At 48.0% G+C, this 13695-nt stretch overlaps 1 non-coding gene and 25 pseudogenes across 1 annotated transcript; all 26 read left to right on the top strand.

Annotated features, from left to right (window-relative positions):
- The first annotated feature begins 112 nt into the window (after positions 1-112).
- LOC143762869 (U2 spliceosomal RNA) lies at positions 113-288 on the top strand (annotated as a pseudogene).
- A 177-nt stretch (positions 289-465) lies between these two features.
- LOC143762798 (U2 spliceosomal RNA) lies at positions 466-641 on the top strand (annotated as a pseudogene).
- A 177-nt stretch (positions 642-818) lies between these two features.
- On the top strand, positions 819-994 carry LOC143762937 (U2 spliceosomal RNA; annotated as a pseudogene).
- A 177-nt stretch (positions 995-1171) lies between these two features.
- LOC143762517 (U2 spliceosomal RNA) lies at positions 1172-1347 on the top strand (annotated as a pseudogene).
- Positions 1348-1524: 177 nt separating this feature from the next.
- LOC143762421 (U2 spliceosomal RNA) lies at positions 1525-1700 on the top strand (annotated as a pseudogene).
- Positions 1701-1877: 177 nt separating this feature from the next.
- On the top strand, positions 1878-2053 carry LOC143760865 (U2 spliceosomal RNA; annotated as a pseudogene).
- A 177-nt stretch (positions 2054-2230) lies between these two features.
- On the top strand, positions 2231-2406 carry LOC143762999 (U2 spliceosomal RNA; annotated as a pseudogene).
- A 177-nt stretch (positions 2407-2583) lies between these two features.
- LOC143763197 (U2 spliceosomal RNA) lies at positions 2584-2759 on the top strand (annotated as a pseudogene).
- A 177-nt stretch (positions 2760-2936) lies between these two features.
- On the top strand, positions 2937-3112 carry LOC143761655 (U2 spliceosomal RNA; annotated as a pseudogene).
- A 177-nt stretch (positions 3113-3289) lies between these two features.
- LOC143763063 (U2 spliceosomal RNA) lies at positions 3290-3466 on the top strand (annotated as a pseudogene).
- A 176-nt stretch (positions 3467-3642) lies between these two features.
- On the top strand, positions 3643-3818 carry LOC143762381 (U2 spliceosomal RNA; annotated as a pseudogene).
- Positions 3819-3995: 177 nt separating this feature from the next.
- Positions 3996-4174, top strand: LOC143761471 (U2 spliceosomal RNA; annotated as a pseudogene).
- A 174-nt stretch (positions 4175-4348) lies between these two features.
- LOC143759949 (U2 spliceosomal RNA) lies at positions 4349-4524 on the top strand (annotated as a pseudogene).
- Positions 4525-4701: 177 nt separating this feature from the next.
- Positions 4702-4877, top strand: LOC143759948 (U2 spliceosomal RNA; annotated as a pseudogene).
- A 177-nt stretch (positions 4878-5054) lies between these two features.
- LOC143762459 (U2 spliceosomal RNA) lies at positions 5055-5233 on the top strand (annotated as a pseudogene).
- A 174-nt stretch (positions 5234-5407) lies between these two features.
- LOC143761756 (U2 spliceosomal RNA) lies at positions 5408-5583 on the top strand (annotated as a pseudogene).
- A 177-nt stretch (positions 5584-5760) lies between these two features.
- Positions 5761-5936, top strand: LOC143761274 (U2 spliceosomal RNA; annotated as a pseudogene).
- A 177-nt stretch (positions 5937-6113) lies between these two features.
- LOC143761273 (U2 spliceosomal RNA) lies at positions 6114-6289 on the top strand (annotated as a pseudogene).
- A 177-nt stretch (positions 6290-6466) lies between these two features.
- Positions 6467-6643, top strand: LOC143763062 (U2 spliceosomal RNA; annotated as a pseudogene).
- Positions 6644-6819: 176 nt separating this feature from the next.
- On the top strand, positions 6820-6995 carry LOC143759946 (U2 spliceosomal RNA; annotated as a pseudogene).
- Positions 6996-7172: 177 nt separating this feature from the next.
- On the top strand, positions 7173-7348 carry LOC143759945 (U2 spliceosomal RNA; annotated as a pseudogene).
- A 177-nt stretch (positions 7349-7525) lies between these two features.
- LOC143760248 (U2 spliceosomal RNA) lies at positions 7526-7704 on the top strand (annotated as a pseudogene).
- Positions 7705-7878: 174 nt separating this feature from the next.
- LOC143759345 (U2 spliceosomal RNA) lies at positions 7879-8054 on the top strand (annotated as a pseudogene).
- A 177-nt stretch (positions 8055-8231) lies between these two features.
- Positions 8232-8419, top strand: LOC143759408 (U2 spliceosomal RNA). Its single transcript, XR_013212216.1, has one exon. It is a non-coding gene; the product is annotated as a U2 spliceosomal RNA (small nuclear RNA).
- A 165-nt stretch (positions 8420-8584) lies between these two features.
- On the top strand, positions 8585-8760 carry LOC143762073 (U2 spliceosomal RNA; annotated as a pseudogene).
- A 177-nt stretch (positions 8761-8937) lies between these two features.
- Positions 8938-9113, top strand: LOC143762486 (U2 spliceosomal RNA; annotated as a pseudogene).
- The last annotated feature ends 4582 nt before the right edge of the window (positions 9114-13695 follow it).

The raw sequence follows: 13695 nt of genomic DNA, 5'->3' as shown, positions 1-13695 counted from the left end.
GCTTCCAGAGTTTCTGGAAAATGTCTTCCCTGCGGCCATCTTTTGCTATGTCTCCACAGTGGGTTTCGGTTGTAGGCCTTGGTGCGGCCCAAGTGGCAAACCATTTCTTATCATCGCTTCTCGGCCAAATGGCTCAAGATCAAGCGTAGTGTCTGTTCTTATCTGATACGTCCCCTATTTTGGGACCATATATTAAATGGATTTTTGGAATAGGGAGCTGGAAATGGAGCTTGCTTTGTCACACGGAACCTTCACGTGCTGTCACAATGGGGATGGAGGGTGTGGTTATGCAGATTCAAAACGCGTTGTGCACAGCTTGAACACACGCACACCGCAGAACTGTCATCTACAGAACTTCCAGAGTTTCTGGAAAATGTCTTCCCTGCGGCAATCTTTTGCTATGTCTCCACAGTGGGTTTCGGTTGTAGGCCTTGGTGCGGCCCAAGTGGCAAACCATTTCTGATCATCGCTTCTCGGCCAAATGGCTCAAGATCAAGCGTAGTGTCTGTTCTTATCTGATACGTCCCCTATTTGTGGACCATATATTAAATAGATTTTTGGAACAGGGAGCTGGAAATGGAGCTTGCTTTGTCGCACGGAACCTTTACGTGCTGTCACAATGGGGATGGAGGGTGTGGTTATGCAGATTCAAAACGCATTGTGCACAGCTTGAACACACGCACACCGCAGAACTGTCATCGACAGAGCTTCCAGAGTTTCTGGAAAATGTCTTCCCTGCGGCAATCTTTTGCTATGTCTCCACAGTGGGTTTCGGTTGTAGGCCTTGGTGCGGCCCAAGTGGCAAACCATTTCTGATCATCGCTTCTTGGCCAAATGTCTCAAGATCAAGCGTAGTGTCTGTTCTTATCTGATACGTCCCCTATTTGGGGACCATATATTAAATAGATTTTTGGAATAGGGAGCTGGAAATGGAGCTTGCTTTGTCGCACGGAACCTTCACGTGCTGTCACAATGGGGATGGAGGGTGTGGTTATGCAGATTCAAACCGCGTTGTGCACAGCTTGAACACATGCACACCGCAGATTTGTCATCTACAGAGCTTCCAGAGTTTCTGGAAAATGTCTTCCCTGCGGCAATCTTTTGCTATGTCTCCACAGTGGGTTTCGGTTGTAGGCCTTGGTGCGGCCCAAGTGGCAAACCATTTCTGTTCATCGCTTCTCGGCCAAATGGCTCAAGATCAAGCGTAGTGTCTGTTCTTATCTGATACGTCCCCTATTTTGGGACCATATATTAAATGGATTTTTGGAATAGGGAGCTGGAAATGGAGCTTGCTTTGTCGCACGGAACCTTCACGTGCTGTCACAATGGGGATGGAGGGTGTGGTTATGCAGATTCAAAACGCGTTGTGCACAGCTTGAACACACGCACACCGCAGAACTGTCATCTACAGAACTTCCAGAGTTTCTGGAAAATGTCTTCCCTGCGGCAATCTTTTGCTATGTCTCCACAGTGGGTTTTGGTTGTAGGCCTTGGTGCAGCCCAAGTGGCAAACCATTTCTGATCATCGCTTCTCGGCCAAATGGCTCAAGATCAAGCGTAGTGTCTGTTCTTATCTGATACGTCCCCTATTTGTGGACCATATATTAAATAGATTTTTGGAACAGGGAGCTGGAAATGGAGCTTGCTTTGTCGCACGGAACCTTCACGTGCTGTCACAATGGGGATGGAGGGTGTGGTTATGCAGATTCAAAACGCATTGTGCACAGCTTGAACACACGCACACCGCAGAACTGTCATCGACAGAGCTTCCAGAGTTTCTGGAAAATGTCTTCCCTGCGGCAATCTTTTGCTATGTCTCCACAGTGGGTTTCGGTTGTAGGCCTTGGTGCGGCCCAAGTGGCAAACCATTTCTGTTCATCGCTTCTCGGCCAAATGGCTCAAGATCAAGCGTAGTGTCTGTTCTTATCTGATACGTCCCCTATTTGGGGACCATATATTAAATGGATTTTTGGAATAGGGAGCTGGAAATGGAGCTTGCTTTGTCACACGGAACCTTCACGTGCTGTCACAATGGGGATGGAGGGTGTGGTTATGCAGATTCGAAACGCATTGTGCACAGCTTGAACACACGCACACCGCAGAACTGTCATCTACAGAGCTTCCAGAGTTTCTGGAAAATGTCTTCCCTGCGGCAATCTTTTGCTATGTCTCCACAGTGGGTTTTGGTTGTAGGCCTTGGTGCGGCCCAAGTGGCAAACCATTTCTGATCATCGTTTCTCGGCCAAATGGCTCACGATCAAGCGTAGAGTCTGTTCTTATCTGATACGTCCCCTATTTGGGGACCATATATTAAATGGATTTTTGCAATACGGAGCTGGAAATGGAGCTTGCTTTGTCGCACGGAACCTTCACGTGCTGTCACAATGGGGATGGAGGGTGTGGTTATGCAGATTCGAAACGCGTTGTATACAGCTTGAACACACGCACACCGCAGAACTGTCATCTACAGAACTTCCAAAGTTTCTGGAAAATGTCTTCCCTGCGGCAATCTTTTGCTATGTCTCCACAGTGGGTTTCGGTTGTAGGCCTTGGTGCGGCCCAAGTGGCAAACCATTTCTGATCATCGCTTCCCGGACAAATGGCTCAAGATCAAGCGTAGAGTCTGTTCTTATCTGATACGTCCCCTATTTGGGGACCATATATTTAATGGATTTTTGGAATAGGGAGCTGGAAATGGAGCTTGCTTTGTCGCACGGAACCTTCACGTGCTGTCACAATGGGGATGGAGGGTGTGGTTATGCAGATTCAAAACGCGTTGTGCACAGCTTGAACACACGCACACCGCAGAACTGTCATCTACAGAGCTTCCAGAGTTTCTGGAAAATGTCTTCCCTGCGGCAATCTTTTGCTATGTCTCCACAGTGGGTTTCGGTTGTAGGCCTTTGTGCGGCCCAAGTGGCAAACCATTTCTGATCATCGCTTCTCGGCCAAATGGCTCAAGATCAAGCGTAGTGTCTGTTCTTATCTGATAGGTCCCCTATTTGGGGACCATATATTAAATAGATTTTTGGAATAGGGAGCTGGAAATGGAGCTTGCTTTGTCGCATGGAACCTTCACGTGCTGTCACAATGGGGATGGAGGGTGTGGTTATGCAGATTCAAAACGCGTTGTGCACAGCTTGAACACACGCACACCGCAGAACTGTCATCTACAGAGCTTCCAGAGTTTCTGGAAAATGTCTTCCCTGCGGCAATCTTTTGCTATGTCTCCACAGTGGGTTTCGGTTGTAGGCGTTGGTGCGGCCCAAGTGGCAAACCATTTCTGATCATCGCTTCTCGGACAAATGGCTCAAGATCAAGCGTAGTGTCTGTTCTTATCTGATACGTACCCTATTTGGGGACCATATATTAAATAGATTTTTGGAATAGGGAACTGGAAATGGAGCTTGCTTTGTCGCACGGAACCTTCACTTGCTGTCACAATGGGGATGGAGGGTGTGGTTATGCAGATTCAAAACGCGTTGTGCACAGCTTGAACACACGCACACCGCAGAACTGTCATCTACAGAGCTTCCAGAGTTTCTGGAAAATGTCTTCCCTGCGGCAATCTTTTGCTATGTCTCCACAGTGGGTTTCGGTTGTAGGCGTTGGTGCGGCCCAAGTGGCACACCATTTCTGATCATCGCTTCTCGGCCAAATGGCTCAAGATCAAGCGTAGTGTCTGTTCTTATCTGATACGTCCCCTATTTGGGGACCATATATTAAATGGATTTTTGGAATAGGGAGCTGGAAATGGAGCTTGCTTTGTCGCACGGAACCTTCACCTGCTGTCACAATGGGGATGGAGGGTGTGGTTATGCAGATTCAAAACGCGTTGTGCACAGCTTGAACACACGCACACCGCAGAACTGTCATCGACAGAGCTTCCAGAGTTTCTGGAAAATGTCTTCCCTGCGGCAATCTTTTGCTATGTCTCCACAGTGGGTTTCGGTTGTAGGCCTTGGGGCAGCCCAAGTGGCAAACCATTTCTGATCATCGCTTCTCGGCCAAATGGCTCAAGATCAAGCGTAGTGTCTGTTCTTATCTGATACGTCCCCTATTTGGGGACCATATATTAAATAGATTTTTGGAATAGGGAACTGGAAATGGAGCTTGCTTTGTCGCACGGAACCTTCACGTGCTGTCACAATGGGGATGGAGGGTGTGGTTATGCAGATTCAAAACGCGTTGTGCACAGCTTGAACACACGCACACCGCAGAACTGTCATCTACAGAGCTTCCACAGTTTCTGGAAAATGTCTTCCCTGCGGCAATCTTTTGCTATGTCTCCACAGTGGGTTTCGGTTGTAGGCCTTGGTGCGGCCCAAGTGGCACACCATTTCTGATCATCGCTTCTCGGCCAAATGGCTCAAGATCAAGCGTAGTGTCTGTTCTTATCTGATACGTCCCCTATTTGGGGACCATATATTAAATGGATTTTTGGAATAGGGAGCTGGAAATGGAGCTTGCTTTGTCGCACGGAACCTTCACGTGCTGTCACAATGGGGATGGAGGGTGTGGTTATGCAGATTCAAAACGCGTTGTGCACAGCTTGAACACACGCACACCGCAGAACTGTCATCTACAGAGCTTCCAGAGTTTCTGGAAAATGTCTTCCCTGCGGCAATCTTTTGCTATGTCTCCACAGTGGGTTTCGGTTGTAGGCCTTGGTGCGGCCCAAGTGGCACACCATTTCTGATCATCGCTTCTCGGCCAAATGGCTCAAGATCAAGCGTAGTGTCTGTTCTTATCTGATACGTCCCCTATTTGGGGACCATATATTAAATGGATTTTTGGAATAGGGAGCTGGAAATGGAGCTTGCTTTGTCGCACGGAACCTTCACGTGCTGTCACAATGGGGATGGAGGGTGTGGTTATGCAGATTCAAAACGCGTTGTGCACAGCTTGAACACACGCACACCGCAGAACTGTCATCGACAGAGCTTCCAGAGTTTCTGGAAAATGTCTTCCCTGCGGCAATCTTTTGCTATGTCTCCACAGTGGGTTTCGGTTGTAGGCCTTGGGGCGGCCCAAGTGGCAAACCATTTCTGATCATCGCTTCTCGGCCAAATGGCTCAAGATCAAGCGTAGTGTCTGATCTTATCTGATACGTCCCCTATTTGGGGACCATATATTAAATGGATTTTTGGAATAGGGAGCTGGAAATGGAGCTTGCTTTGTCACACGGAACCTTCACGTGCTGTCACAATGGGGATGGAGGGTGTGATTATGCAGATTCAAAACGCGTTGTGCACAGCTTGAACACACGCACACCGCAGAATTGTCATCGACAAAGCTGCCAGAGTTTCTGGAAAATGTCTTCTCTGCGGCAATCTTTTGCTATGTCTCCACAGTGGGTTACGGTTGTAGGCCTTGGTGAGGCCTAAGTGGCAAACCATTTCTGATCATCGCTTCTCGGCCAAATGGCTCAAGATCAAGCGTAGTGTCTGTTCTTATGTGATACGTCCCCTATTTGGGGACCATATATTAAATAGATTTTTGGAATAGGGAGCTGGAAACGGAGCTTGCTTTGTCGCACGGAACCTTCACGTGCTGTCACAATGGGGATGGAGGGTGTGGTTATGCAGATTCAAAACGCGTTGTGCACAGCTTGAACACACGCACACCGCAGAACTGTCATCTACAGAGCTTCCAGAGTTTCTGGAAAATGTCTTCCCTGCGGCAATCTTTTGCTATGTCTCCACAGTGGGTTTCGGTTGTAGGCCTTGGTGCGGCCCAAGTGGCAAATCATTTCTGTTCATCGCTTCTCGGCCAAATGGCTCAAGATCAAGCGTAGTGTCTGTTCTTATCTGATACGTCCCCTATTTGGGGACCATATATTAAATAGATTTTTGGAATAGGGAGCTGGAAATGGAGCTTGCTTTGTCGCATGGAACCTTCACGTGCTGTCACAATGGGGATGGAGGGTGTGGTTATGCAGATTCAAAACGCGTTGTGCACAGCTTGAACACACGCACACCGCAGAACTGTCATCTACAGAGCTTCCAGAGTTTCTGGAAAATGTCTTCCCTGTGGCAATCTTTTGCTATGTCTCCACAGTGGTTTTCGGTTGTAGGCCTTTGTGCGGCCCAAGTGGCAAACCATTTCTGATCATCGCTTCTCGGCCAAATGGCTCAAGATCAAGCGTAGTGTCTGTTCTTATCTGATACGTCCCCTATTTGGGGACCATATATTAAATAGATTTTTGGAATAGGGAGCTGGAAATGGAGCTTGCTTTGTCGCATGGAACCTTCACGTGCTGTCACAATGGGGATGGAGGGTGTGGTTATGCAGATTCAAAACGCGTTGTGCACAGCTTGAACACACGCACACCGCAGAACTGTCATCTACAGAGCTTCCAGAGTTTCTGGAAAATGTCTTCCCTGCGGCAATCTTTTGCTATGTCTCCACAGTGGGTTTCGGTTGTAGGCGTTGGTGCGGCCCAAGTGGCAAACCATTTCTGATCATCGCTTCTCGGACAAATGGCTCAAGATCAAGCGTAGTGTCTGTTCTTATCTGATACGTACCCTATTTGGGGACCATATATTAAATAGATTTTTGGAATAGGGAACTGGAAATGGAGCTTGCTTTGTCGCACGGAACCTTCACTTGCTGTCACAATGGGGATGGAGGGTGTGGTTATGCAGATTCAAAACGCGTTGTGCACAGCTTGAACACACGCACACCGCAGAACTGTCATCTACAGAGCTTCCAGAGTTTCTGGAAAATGTCTTCCCTGCGGCAATCTTTTGCTATGTCTCCACAGTGGGTTTCGGTTGTAGGCGTTGGTGCGGCCCAAGTGGCACACCATTTCTGATCATCGCTTCTCGGCCAAATGGCTCAAGATCAAGCGTAGTGTCTGTTCTTATCTGATACGTCCCCTATTTGGGGACCATATATTAAATGGATTTTTGGAATAGGGAGCTGGAAATGGAGCTTGCTTTGTCGCACGGAACCTTCACGTGCTGTCACAATGGGGATGGAGGGTGTGGTTATGCAGATTCAAAACGCGTTGTGCACAGCTTGAACACACGCACACCGCAGAACTGTCATCGACAGAGCTTCCAGAGTTTCTGGAAAATGTCTTCCCTGCGGCAATCTTTTGCTATGTCTCCACAGTGGGTTTCGGTTGTAGGCCTTGGTGCGGCCCAAGTGGCACACCATTTCTGATCATCGCTTCTCGGCCAAATGGCTCAAGATCAAGCGTAGTGTCTGTTCTTATCTGATACGTCCCCTATTTGGGGACCATATATTAAATGGATTTTTGGAATAGGGAGCTGGAAATGGAGCTTGCTTTGTCGCACGGAACCTTCACGTGCTGTCACAATGGGGATGGAGGGTGTGGTTATGCAGATTCAAAACGCGTTGTGCACAGCTTGAACACACGCACACCGCAGAACTGTCATCGACAGAGCTTCCAGAGTTTCTGGAAAATGTCTTCCCTGCGGCAATCTTTTGCTATGTCTCCACAGTGGGTTTCGGTTGTAGGCCTTGGGGCGGCCCAAGTGGCAAACCATTTCTGATCATCGCTTCTCGGCCAAATGGCTCAAGATCAAGCGTAGTGTCTGTTCTTATCTGATACGTCCCCTATTTGGGGACCATATATTAAATGGATTTTTGGAATAGGGAGCTGGAAATGGAGCTTGCTTTGTCACACGGAACCTTCACGTGCTGTCACAATGGGGATGGAGGGTGTGATTATGCAGATTCAAAACGCGTTGTGCACAGCTTGAACACACGCACACCGCAGAATTGTCATCGACAAAGCTGCCAGAGTTTCTGGAAAATGTCTTCTCTGCGGCAATCTTTTGCTATGTCTCCACAGTGGGTTTCGGTTGTAGGCCTTGGTGCGGCCCAAGTGGCAAACCATTTCTGATCATCGCTTCTCGGCCAAATGGCTCAAGATCAAGCGTAGTGTCTGTTCTTATCTGATACGTCCCCTATTTGGGGACCATATATTAAATAGATTTTTGGAATAGGGAGCTGGAAATGGAGCTTGCTTTGTCGCACAGAACCTTCACGTGCTGTCACAATGGGGATGGAGGGTGTGGTTATGCAGATTCAAAACGCGTTGTGCACAGCTTGAACACACGCACACCGCAGAACTGTCATCTACAGAGCTTCCAGAGTTTCTGGAAAATGTCTTCCCTGCGGCAATCTTTTGCTATGTCTCCACAGTGGGTTACGGTTGTAGGCCTTGGTGAGGCCTAAGTGGCAAACCATTTCTGATCATCGCTTCTCGGCCAAATGGCTCAAGATCAAGCGTAGTGTCTGTTCTTATGTGATACGTCCCCTATTTGGGGACCATATATTAAATGGATTTTTGGAATAGGGAGCTGGAAATGGAGCTTGCTTCGTCGGACGGAACCTTCACATGCTGTCACAATTTGGATGGAGGGTGTGGTTATGCAGATTCAAAATGCGTTGTGCACAGCTTGAACACACGCACACCGCAGAACTGTCATCGACAGAGCTTCCAGAGTTTCTGGAAAATGTCTTCCCTGCGGCAATCTTTTGCTATGTCTCCACAGTGGGTTTCGGTTGTAGGCCTTGGTGCGGCCCAAGTGGCAAACCATTTCTGATCATCGCTTCTCGGCCAAATGGCTCAAGATCAAGCGTAGAGTCTGTTCTTATCTGATACGTCCCCTATTTGGGGACCATATATTAAATGGATTTTTGGAATAGGGAGCTGGCAATGGAGCTTGCTTTGTCGCACGGAACCTTCACGTGCTGTCACAATGGGGATGGAGGGTGTGGTTATGCAGATTCGAAACGCGTTGTATACAGCTTGAACACACGCACACCGCAGAACTGTCATCTACAGAGCTTCCAAAGTTTCTGGAAAATGTCTTCCCTGCGGCAATCTTTTGCTATGTCTCCACAGTGGGTTTTGGTTGTAGGCCTTGGTGCGGCCCAAGTGGCAAACCATTTCTGATCATCGCTTCTCGGCCAAATGGCTCAAGATCAAGCGTAGAGTCTGTTCTTATCTGATACGTCCCCTATTTGGGGACCATATATTAAATGGATTTTTGGAATAGGGAGCTGGAAATGGAGCTTGCTTTGTCGCATGGAACCTTCACGTGCTGTCACAATGGGGATGGAGGGTGTGGTTATGCAGATTCAAAACGCGTTGTGCACAGCTTGAACACACGCACACCGCAGAACTGTCATCTACAGAGCTTCCAGAGTTTCTGGAAAATGTCTTCCCTGCGGCAATCTTTTGCTATGTCTCCACAGTGGGTTTCATGTTATGACCCCAATGGCGAGGGTCTCAGAGGAACGTGGAAGTCTGCAGAATACAAAAAACCAGCTCATAGGGCAGTGGTAACTGGGTTGACCATATATCTACTCCTAACGCCAACACTAGAAATAGCCGGGGATCATTCCTACGATGATTCTAGATGACACGCTCCAGCCGGAGAATCTAACTACCCCTAGTAGAGGAAAAACAAAGACCTTTCTTGCCTCCAGAGAAGGGAACCCCAAAGCTGGATAGAAGCCCCCCCACAAATAATAACGGTGAGGTAAGAGGAAATGACAAACACAGAAATGAACCAGGTTTAGCACAGAGAGGCCCGCTTACTGATAGCAGAATAAAGAAAGGTAACTTATATGGTCAACAAAAACCCTATCAAAATCCACACTGGAAATTCAAGAACCCCCGAACCGTCTAACGGTCCGGGGGGAGAACACCAGCCCCCTAGAGCTTCCAGCAAAGATCAGGATATAGATTTGGAACAAGCTGGACAAAAATACAAAACCAAAACAAAAAGCAAAAAGCAAAAAGGCAGACTTAGCTGATATAACTGGAACCAGGATCAGTAGACAAGAGCACAGCAGACTAGCTCTGATAACTACGTTGCCAGGCATTGAACTGAAGGTCCAGGGAGCTTAAATAGCAACACCCCTAACTAACGACCCAGGTGCGGATAAAAGGAATGACAGAAAAACCAGAGTCAAAAAACTAGTAACCACTAGAGGGAGCAAAAAGCGAATTCACAACAGTACCCCCCCCTTAGTGAGGGGTCACCGAACCCTCACCACGACCACCAGGGCGATCAGGATGAGCGGCATGAAAGGCACGAACTAAATCGGCCGCATGAACATCAGAGGCGACCACCCAGGAATTATCCTCCTGACCATAGCCCTTCCACTTGACCAGGTACTGAAGCCTCCGCCTGGAGAGGCGAGAATCCAAGATCTTCTCCACCACGTACTCCAACTCGCCCTCAACCAACACCGGAGCAGGAGGCTCGGCAGAAGGAACTACAGGCACAATGTACCGCCGCAACAAGGACCTATGAAATACATTGTGAATAGCAAACGACACAGGAAGATCCAGACGAAAAGATACAGGATTAAGGATTTCCAATATCTTGTAAGGCCCAATAAAACGAGGTTTAAACTTGGGAGAGGAGACCTTCATAGGAACAAAGCGGGAAGAAAGCCACACCAAATCCCCAACGCGTAGTCGGGGACCCACACCGCGGCGGCGGTTGGCAAAGCGCTGAGCCCTCTCCCGTGACAACTTCAAGTTGTCCACCACATGATTCCAGATCCGCTGCAACCTATCCACCACAGAATCCACCCCAGGACAGTCAGAAGGCTCCACATGACCCGAAGAAAAGCGAGGATGGAAACCAGAGTTGCAGAAAAAAGGCGAAACCAAGGTGGCGGAACTAGCCCGATTATTAAGGGCAAACTCAGCCAACGGCAAGAATGTCACCCAATCGTCCTGATCAGCAGAGACAAAACACCTCAAATAAGCCTCCAAAGTCTGATTGGTTCGCTCCGTCTGTCCATTAGTCTGAGGATGGAAAGCAGACGAAAACGACAAATCAATGCCCATCCTACTACAAAAGGATCGCCAGAACCTGGAAACGAACTGGGATCCTCTGTCTGACACAATATTCTCAGGGATGCCGTGCAAACGAACCACGTTCTGGAAAAACACAGGAACCAGATCGGAAGAGGAAGGCAGCTTAGGCAAAGGAACCAAATGGACCATCTTGGAGAAGCGATCACATATCACCCAGATAACGGACATGCCCTGAGATAGCGGAAGATCAGAAATGAAATCCATGGAGATATGTGTCCAAGGTCTCTTCGGGACAGGCAAGGGCAAGAGCAAACCGCTGGCACGAGAACAGCAAGGCTTAGCTCGAGCACAAGTCCCACAGGACTGCACAAATGACCGCACATCCCTTGACAAAGAAGGCCACCAAAAGGACCTGGCCACCAGATCTCTGGTGCCAAAAATTCCCGGGTGACCTGCCAACACCGAGGAATGAACCTCGGAAATGACTCTGCTGGTCCACTTATCCGGGACAAACAGTCTGTCAGGTGGACAAGACTCAGGCCTATCCGCCTGAAATCTCTGCAACACACGTCGCAGATCCGGAGAAATAGCTGACAAGATAACTCCATCTTTAAGAATACCAACAGGATCAGTGACTTCAGGAGCATCAGGCACAAAGCTCCTAGAAAGAGCATCGGCCTTCACATTCTTTGAACCTGGTAAATACGAGACAACAAAATCAAAGCGGGAGAAAAACAATGACCAGCGGGCCTGTCTCGGATTAAGGCGTTTAGCAGACTCGAGATACATCAGATTTTTGTGATCAGTCAAGACCACCACACGATGCTTAGCACCCTCGAGCCAATGACGCCACTCCTCAAATGCCCATTTCATGGCCAACAACTCCCGATTGCCCACATCATAATTTCGCTCGGCAGGCGAAAACTTCCTAGAGAAAAAGGCACAAGGTTTCATAACAGAGCAACCAGGGCCTCTCTGCGACAAAACGGCCCCTGCTCCAATCTCTGAAGCATCCACCTCAACCTGAAAGGGAAGTGAGACATCGGGCTGGCACAAAACAGGCGCCGAAGTAAACCGGCGTTTCAACTCCTGGAAAGCCTCCACGGCAGCAGGAGCCCAGTTGGCTACATCGGAGCCCTTCTTGGTCATATCCGTCAAAGGTTTCACAATGCTAGAAAAATTAGCGATAAAACGACGGTAGAAGTTAGCGAAACCCAAGAATTTCTGAAGACTCTTAACAGACGAGGGCTGAGTCCAATCAAGAATAGCTCGGACCTTGACTGGGTCCATCTCCACAGCAGAAGGGGAAAAAATGAACCCCAAAAAGGGAACCTTCTGTACACCAAAGAGACACTTTGAGCCCTTGACAAACAAAGAATTTTCACGCAAAATTTTAAAGACCAACCTGACCTGCTCCACATGTGAATCCCAATTATCAGAAAAAACCAAAATATCATCCAGATAAACAATCAAAAATTTATCCAGATACTTCCGGAAGATGTCATGCATAAAGGACTGAAAAACTGAAGGCGCATTGGAGAGCCCAAAAGGCATCACCAAGTACTCAAAATGACCTTCGGGCGTATTGAATGCGGTTTTCCATTCATCACCTTGCTTAATGCGCACAAGGTTGTACGCACCACGAAGGTCTATCTTGGTGAACCACTTGGCACCCTTAATCCGGGCAAACAAGTCAGACAACAGCGGTAAAGGATACTGAAATTTGACAGTGATCTTATTTAAAAGCCGATAATCAATACAAGGCCTCAAAGATCCGTCCTTTTTTGCCACAAAAAAGAATCCCGCACCAAGAGGGGAAGAAGACGGACGAATATGTCCTTTCTCCAGAGACTCCTTGATATATGAACGCATAGCGGTATGTTCGGGTACCGACAGATTAAACAGTCTTCCCTTAGGAAATTTACTGCCAGGGATCAAATCTATAGCACAGTCACAGTCCCTATGAGGAGGCAGTGCACTGGACTCAGACTCACTGAAGACATCCTGATAATCAGACAAATACTCAGGAACTTCCGAAGGCGTAGAAGAAGCAATAGACACAGGCAGGGAATCCCCATGAATACCACGACAGCCCCAACTTGAGACTGACATAGCCTTCCAGTCCAGGACTGGATTATGGGTCTGTAACCATGGCAGCCCTAAAATAACCAAATCATGCATTTTATGTAAAACCAGGAAACGTATCACCTCGCGGTGTTCAGGAGTCATGCACATGGTAACTTGTGTCCAATACTGCGGTTTATTTGCTGCCAATGGCGTAGCATCAATACCCCTGAGAGGAATAGGATTTTCCAATGGTTCAAGAGTAAAACCACAGCGCTTAGCAAATGACAGATCCATAAGACTCAGGGCAGCACCTGAATCTACAAACGCCATGACAGGATAAGACGACAGTGAGCAAATCAAAGTTACAGACAGAATAAATTTAGGTTGCAAATTACCAACGGTGACAGGACTAACAACCTTAGCTATACGTTTAGAGCATGCTGAGATAACATGTGTAGAATCACCACAGTAGTAGCACAAGCCATTCCGGCGTCTATGAATTTTCCGCTCATTTCTAGTCAGGATTCTATCACATTGCATTAAATCAGGTGTCTGTTCAGACAACACCATGAGGGAATTTGCGGTTTTGGGCTACCGCAACCGCCGGTCAATTTGAATAGCCAGTGCCATAGTATCATTCAGACCTGTGGGAATGGGAAAACCCACCATAACATTCTTAATGGCTTCAGAAAGGCCATTTCTAAAATTAGCGGCCAGTGCACACTCGTTCCAATGTGTCAGCACGGACCATTTCCGAAATTTTTGGCAATACACTTCAGCCTCGTCCTGTCCCTGAGACATAGCCAGCA

This window comes from Ranitomeya variabilis, chromosome 3 (assembly GCF_051348905.1).
Source record: "Ranitomeya variabilis isolate aRanVar5 chromosome 3, aRanVar5.hap1, whole genome shotgun sequence".
Taxonomy (NCBI): Eukaryota; Metazoa; Chordata; class Amphibia; order Anura; family Dendrobatidae; genus Ranitomeya; species Ranitomeya variabilis.
Note: the sequence above shows the minus strand (reverse complement) of the source record. Positions and strands in the feature narration are given on the sequence as shown.